Here is a 7,438-nt window from a genome sequence, read left to right on the forward strand (position 1 = left end):
AGGGGGAAAACTGCAAAATTTCAGGAATTTACATTTAAAATAAATGAACCAAGTATTGATAACATCAGCACTCCAAATCCTGACAGATCTATTTTCAGAGGACCCAAGGACAATTAGTGATAGTCGGTGGGTAGAACTATTAAAAATCAAGGGCGTAACTTGAATTTTTAGGCACTAATGCAAAATCTGTTACAAGGTTCCCCACCTATCAAGTACTATTTCTATTACTGGTATCTTGTCATGTGGCAAAGGGACATTTGGGTGTAACTGCTATCACGGCACTCCCTATAGCTATGCCAGTGTTGAAAGGAACAGTTTTGCACTCGCATTTTAGAAAGATTTTACTGCACTGTATTTAAAGGGGTTGCCTCAAAAATAATAAATTTTTTAACTGAAGATGCGGATGGCTAAACATTAAAATTTGTATTACATGCCGACCATTTAATTGAATAGGCATGGACAGCCTGTCAAAGTGAGTACCACTTTTTTAAGTTGGTCTCCAGTCTAGCTAATAGAAGGGGGTCCTCAACAGGGAGACTCCACACTATGATGTCCATGTGTCTTAATAGTGGATGTGGGGAGCAGTTGTCTTCATAATCCAACCCCTTTAAAAAGAATAAGGAGGAAAACTTCTATATAATGCTTCCTTGAGTATTTATGCATTAGCTCTGCTCCAAAATGACATTTATATTACTGTCCTGTACTGGAGGTCAATGGTCCACTGCATGAGCGGTACTTACATTGCACTGTACTAATGAGGACCAGAGATTTATATCTGTGGACAGACCTATTTTGAGATTTTGGTCCTCATCAGAACAGTTCAGAGCAGAGGAACCTGCAAAGCTATAAAAAAAAAAGGTCTATCTATTGATGGCAATTGTTGGTTTGTAAATAACTATCTTAAAGAATCCTTTTAGATTTCAACCATTATCTTATAATAACTTTCACATTCTGGGGATGAGATATTTCAGTTATCTCACAAATATATTTATTAATGTGTCTTGCTTTGTGTTTTTTTGTTTTTTTAAAGAATCCAATTTTATAGAGAATATAGTGTCACCACTGCTAATCTTAGTCTGGTTCAGTAGACCCAAGGGAGTCTTGTTGTTGTTGCCGTAATATGGACCCTAAAATGCAGTGTATTATAGTCTCATGGAAACGGCCGAAGACTTATTGGTTGTCACTCAGTCTTTATACGGCTTGATAGTTGCAAGTATAAATTGTAATGTGGACACAATAAGATCCGTTTTAAAACTAGCTTTTATACCCGCCGTTGCTCTGGAGGTTGACTTACGGTATAGATAGAGTAAAAGCTCACTATTTAAATACCTCTCAGTATGAATTTAATTGCTACCTCTCGATATGAATTTAATTGCTAGAGAGTGTAAATAATGTTATTGGAAGCATAAAAGAAATTAAATGAGGCAATATATTCATTACAGATTTATATAGTGTTGATTTAGGACTACATGTTTCTATTCCAACTCTTTCTTGTAAACAATGTTTTTGTCTTTTGATCCTGTGCCAAAATGTAGAGATTCTTTCCAGTGCCGACTCTGGAGCAAGCAAAATATAGTTGCCCATGGGAAAAACAGGGACTTTGAAGGTGTATTCCTGCCACTTTCAGGGATTGACCTTGAGCCTTGTTAATTGTTATTGCGAAGGCTAGGCGTACTGGGAACTGTTGCCGCTTGAACTCGAAAGGAACATCATTTGGAGCGAGGGGAATGCGAGGAATAAAGACAACTTCCCCCTTGGCACATCCTGTTAGTATGGTGGCCTCGATGACGTGATCCATCAACATCTTGACACACAGCCTCGTCCCGTTGCAAACTTTCGGAGCGTCAATGTTTCTCAACAGCATGATAGGTGAGCCAACCTTCAACATCAATCGATGGGCAGGTAAGCCAGGCGAGAGAGAGTTGAGAAATTCTGTCGGATAGTACACCGCCTGATCGGGGTCAATACCTGTGTCGGTGGACTTGTTCAGCTTTTCTTGACCTGGCAGAGTCATTTAAATTTGCTGATTGATGGCGTTGACAGAATCATTCTTTGGAGCCAGTATTGCCCGTTGACATAACCATTCATGATCTCTGTAGTTGAAGGCGATGTTGGGAAAGACGCTGTTTGTAAGCTCTTCCACCGACTTGGGAAAATTTGCGAAATCATCATGGAAGCTGATCAGATCCGTCCCATTGTCATCTTGAACATCTCCATTCCCCAGATTGAGGTTTCTTCTGGCAAACTCACCAGCTGCGGCATCTCCATGAAGGTGAACTCGCATATTGGTAGTCAGACTCATCTTCTTCACATGCCTCCACAACACAGACTGCTTCAAAAAAGCTTTCATATCGTTTGCTGGTGTCCCCTTTGGAACAATAGGCAACGTCTGATGGAAATCACCGGCCAACACCAAGACGACACCTCCCATGACTGTATTTTTTCCACGCAAGTCCTGCAGAGTTCGATCTAGAGCTTCAAGCGCCAACTTGTGTGCCATCGTGCATTCATCCCAGACAATCGTCAAACATTCTTGCAGGACATTTGCCACACTAGTACCTTTGCTGATGTTACAAACAGGAGACGCATCTCGAGTCAAGTTGAGCGGTAATTTGAACGCTGAATGGGCAGTTCTGCCACCATCAAGCAATGTTGCCGCAATGCCTGAGGAAGCAACAGCCAGAGCAATCCTGGATTGTTGTCGGATCTTTACCAACAACAGGTTTATGACAAACGTCTTTCCTGTTCCGCTAGGAGCATCCAAGAAGACAATACCACCGGTGTTTTTCACAACCATGTCCAAGATCTGATTGTAAATTGTCGTTTGGTCAGCAACAAAAAGAGGTTCATTAGTTGCAAGATAAGTCTCCAGAGCGCTAATTTCATAGCTTGTTTCTCGAAGCAATTCCCATCCAAGTCTTTCGTCGTTGTTCCTTTCTGTCGCGGGAAGTCCCAGTTGCTCAAGTCTCTTTCCAACCATCATGAGGGTATTTTCTTCAAGTAGGATCAATGACATGTTGAACATTTGCGAACATTTGAGTCTCGGGTTTTGCCGTCGTGCTTGCAGAAGAACATCCTCCGAGAGGTGCTCTTTGTACTTTTCCCACAGTTCAAGTGGCTTGGACAGTCCACACGTCATGAGTTTGACAGCAAATAGGTTTCGTAAGCTTGCTGGTAATTGGCAGGTTGCTGCTTCCTCTAAAGTCTTGTCCCAATGAGAATCACTCTCAAGTAGTCCCCTTTCTTGACATTCTTGCCGATAGGTTGTACAAACATGGTTGCCAACAGTCTTAAGGCTAACAAACGATGTCGGGCCTGCTACTGTGTGAAGAAGCAACCGGAGGAAAAAGCATGTGTGGTTGTTTGGGTGCACTGTGTAGACTCTGCCAAGAGCCTCACTTGACTTGATTCCAACATGACCTTCAACTGGTGTTCCTTGGACTCTTCGCTTGAAATCTCTTGTAGATTTATTCCACGTATAATACTTTGGAACATCGCAGTATAGTTGTGTCATTGCAAAGTCATCTTGTTGGCAAAGTTTGAAGAATGCTGTCAGCGTGGTGTCTTTGGGCTGCAAAACTTGTTGTGCAGCAGTTTCCTCGGTGAAGTAGACTCTCTGTCCATTTTCCAAGTGGACGTTGAGATGAACTACCGTAGGATAGCGGTCGTGAATTGGAAAGTCCAAAATTCGCCATACAGCCTCGTTGCTACTGATGTAACGTCCAGTTTGGAAGCGGTCAATTTCATCAATTGTTCATTCTTATCTTTCTTGGCGATTGATTTCATCAGTAGTTCTTCCTTGTCTTTCTAAGCCAACTGCTTGATCCGATCCTTTGTTGACATATTTGCAGATGTACTTGATCGCCTTAAATCAGTTGCAATATTCAACATTGACGTGAGATTGAAAGGTCTTGGAAAGAAATGGCGAGTAGGGTACTATCCATCTGTTGTCGACCTCGATGTCCTGGTAACTATTGCGAATCTTCATCTTCATCAATGCAGTGAACCCGCCTTCTCCCACTTTTCTTCTGCAATAATTTGGATAACCATCATCTCGAGACTGAGTTTAATGGATCAGCTGTCTTGGGAATCTCTTTGTACAGAAGCTATCTTTCATGCATTGGGAGCTTGGATTCAGTCTTCCACATGGTCCATGGACCATGTTCTTCATGATGATGTCGAATAGCTTTTGATCTTCTTGTGCATTTGGGATCTCTGCACTAATGAAAGAATCGATCTGATTTGGCCAGATCTTCTCCTTCAGCCAGATCAGTATATGTGCGTGAGGCAAACCTTGTTTTTGTCATTCGATTGTGCACATGAAGCATTGAGTTTCTCCAAATACCTTGCCCTTCATGAGGACATTCATGAAATTGATAACCTTTTGTTAAAAGACTCAGGCTACCAGATCGTGTCTATAAGTCGCCGATTGTTCTGGCAAGAGCTCTTGGCGAATTACTTTCCATGTTGGGTTGCACGTAAAAGTAATAAACAGGTCAGGCCTTCCGTATTTTCGCACATATGTCATGGAGTCTTGAGTGTATTCATGCATATGTTGAGGGCTCCCAGTGAAGCTGGAAGGCAAGATAGCCATCTGACCAACATTGCTCGTGTTTCCATCGTTGACGACAGTATCTCGAAGGTGGATATAGCTTTCAGCGCAAAGTGCCTTCTGATTGAAACGGATGAAGCGAAGTTGCTCCATTTCGATTTTGGCATTAATATTAACTAAAAACTGATGGAAAAAATTTCGGCACATCAAGAGGTGATTTGTATGACTCGCCCGCATCATAATTCGATAGGTGTAGAAGGCCATGCACAAAGCTTTTTTCCCGGCGGTAAAATTTCTGGTACTTGGATTTGTTTGGAAGATTTGAATATCGTATCCGTCTTTGCCTTGCCAAAAGATCAGTGGGTACAGAAGTGCGTCATATGATCGATGGGTTTCAGAAACTCTCTGCAGTTGATTATCACGCTTCTGCAGCACAATATCCCGATTTTCAAATTCTCCGATGACGACAGCAACTTCATTGACAGTTGGTGCGTTGTATCACCGCTCATGCTCTCCTGTTGGCCTTCGGTCAGACTTGATGACCACTTTGTAGTTATCCGTAGTCATCATTTCCAAAGAGCTCTTGAATATCACGAAATAACAGTGATGTTCGTGAAGCATCTGCTGCAGTTCCAGCAAAATGTTGGCCCGAGTTCCAGGGACGTTGCTCTGTCTTTGCTATAATTGAAGCTTTTCATCGCCCATGAAATAAATCTGCAGAAACGTTGGTGGTTCATTGGGCAATGGCAGGAGCGATCCAAGTCGATGGCAAATTTGTCGTTCTCACCAAACGAGGTCATCTGAAAGCAAGAGTTGTAGCGCCTCAAATTTCCCAGAAAGTGCTTGGTTTGGGGAGTGTTCGCAGTCATCAGTGACTTGAGTAGTTCTGGTGGTGCAGTAAGTGGGGGTAGTTGAACCTTGCCAGCAGAGCAGCACATGCCAGGTGGCTCTGAATTCCACTTCTGGGCTTCACAATGTTCACAGGTCGTGTCCATGTTTCCAATATTGACCAAGTCATGCAGATCATATTCAATTGTTGGGTCGTATTGCATAGCAGCTTGTTCATGCAATCCCAAGATGTTCGTCGAGAAATAATATTTCTTGCGTCTTGTGCTCAAACCCGACGATCCGTCGATTGAGGTGTTTCTTCAGCTCTTGCAGTCGCTTGTCGCAATCTTTGATCTTCAAGCCGAGCATTGGTCATTTCTGGCGTTTCTGCTGCTTGACGTATTCTTTGAGCCAAGCGTCGACCTTCTCTTTGTTCAGGAGTTTTTCTTTTGGGAACCATGGTCAGTGAAAAGTAAATTTCAGTAAAAGTGACTTTTAAACCAATCAAAAGTGGCAAAAGGAGACAAACTTTGTTCGATGTCCAATGCAATCACAAATCGCTATTGGTTTGTATTTCAACCAAAGTGACTTTTAAACCAATCAAAATCTGCAAAAGGAGGCAAACTTTGTGAAATGTCCAATCCATTCAAAAATCGCTACTGGTTTGTTTTACAACCAATCATAAATTGTGTTGGTTTGTTTTTTAACCAATCAAAAATCGATATTGATTAGCTTTTCAACCAATCAAAAATCCTGATCAGGCAAGTATGTACTTCGATGCAAATTGAAAAGTGAATGGCAGTGAAAAGTAAATTTCAGTAAAAGTGACTTTCAGTAAAAGCGATTTTTAATCCAATCAAAAATCGCAAAAGGAGGCAAACTTTGTTCAATGTCCAATCAAAAATGTCTATTCCCTGATCGGGCTTCAAACAAACAAACTTTATATAGTTCTATCCAGTATAAGGCTGCTCACATCAACTGCCTTTGACTGTAACAAGATGGCTGCAGTCACCATAGTAACCAGCACAGCACATTGAGCCGCATTTATCAAAACTGTTTAATAGAAAAACATATCCTATGACCCATAGCAACCAATCAAAGCTCAGCTTTAATTTTTTTTCCATTGCGCTGGAAATATGAAAGCTGCACTGTGATTGGTTGCTATGGTCAACAAATCCAGTTTTTCTATTAGACAGTTGTGTTAACTGGTTGCCGACACAGGACGAGAATGCTCGTCCTGAGCGGCGAGTACTTCGCGCATTAGGACGAGCATTCTCGTCCTGTGTGACAGCCGTCTCTGCGCGCGATCGAGAGCGGGGCAACGGCTGTAATACACAGCCACGGCCCCGCTCTTAAAAGCGGAGAGGAGAGAAACATCTTCTCTCCGCCGTTAACCCTTTGAACGCCGCGATGAAAGCTGATCGCAGCGTTCAAGGAGAGGGGACTGCACATTGATCGCGTCACAGAAGATAACTGTGACGCGATCAAAGCCCACAACTCATATGGCCAGACAGCCCAGAGTCCATTGAAGGACCCCAGGGCTGTCTGAACATATTTCCTGTTGTTAGGGCATACTGAGGTGTGCCCTAACAACTGCCTGTGTACGATCAGTAACAGGCTAATGTACTGACATATAGATCTATGCCAGTACATTGCAGTTACAAAATCAAAATCAAAATGAAAAATCCCTTTATGGGATTAAAAAAAAAAGTTAAATGAATGTAAAAAAAAATGAATGATAAATAAATAAATAAATAAAAAGTAAAAAAATACACAGAAACACACATTTTTTTTTATAATAAATAAACTTTTTAAAATATAAGTCCCAAAACATGAAATAATAGAGACATATTTGGTATCGCCACGACCGTAACAACCTGTATAACATTATTATGATGATCGGTGTATGGTGTAAAAAAAAATATTAAAACTGCTGCGGAACTGCTATTTTTCTGAAATTTTCGCCAAAATAAAAATTTATAGAAATTAAACGATAATGTATTTGTACCAAAAAATGGTACCTACATAAAGTACAACTTGTCCCGCAAAAAAACAAAG

The 7,438-nt window shown here is 41.4% G+C and overlaps 1 pseudogene; it reads right to left on the reverse strand.

Annotated features, from left to right (window-relative positions):
• Positions 1–1,465: 1,465 nt before the first annotated feature.
• LOC142652471 (uncharacterized) lies at positions 1,466–4,705 on the reverse strand (annotated as a pseudogene).
• Positions 4,706–7,438: the final 2,733 nt, after the last annotated feature.

The sequence above is a fragment of the Rhinoderma darwinii genome, chromosome 5, assembly GCF_050947455.1.
Source record: "Rhinoderma darwinii isolate aRhiDar2 chromosome 5, aRhiDar2.hap1, whole genome shotgun sequence".
Lineage (NCBI taxonomy): Eukaryota > Metazoa > Chordata > Amphibia > Anura > Rhinodermatidae > Rhinoderma > Rhinoderma darwinii.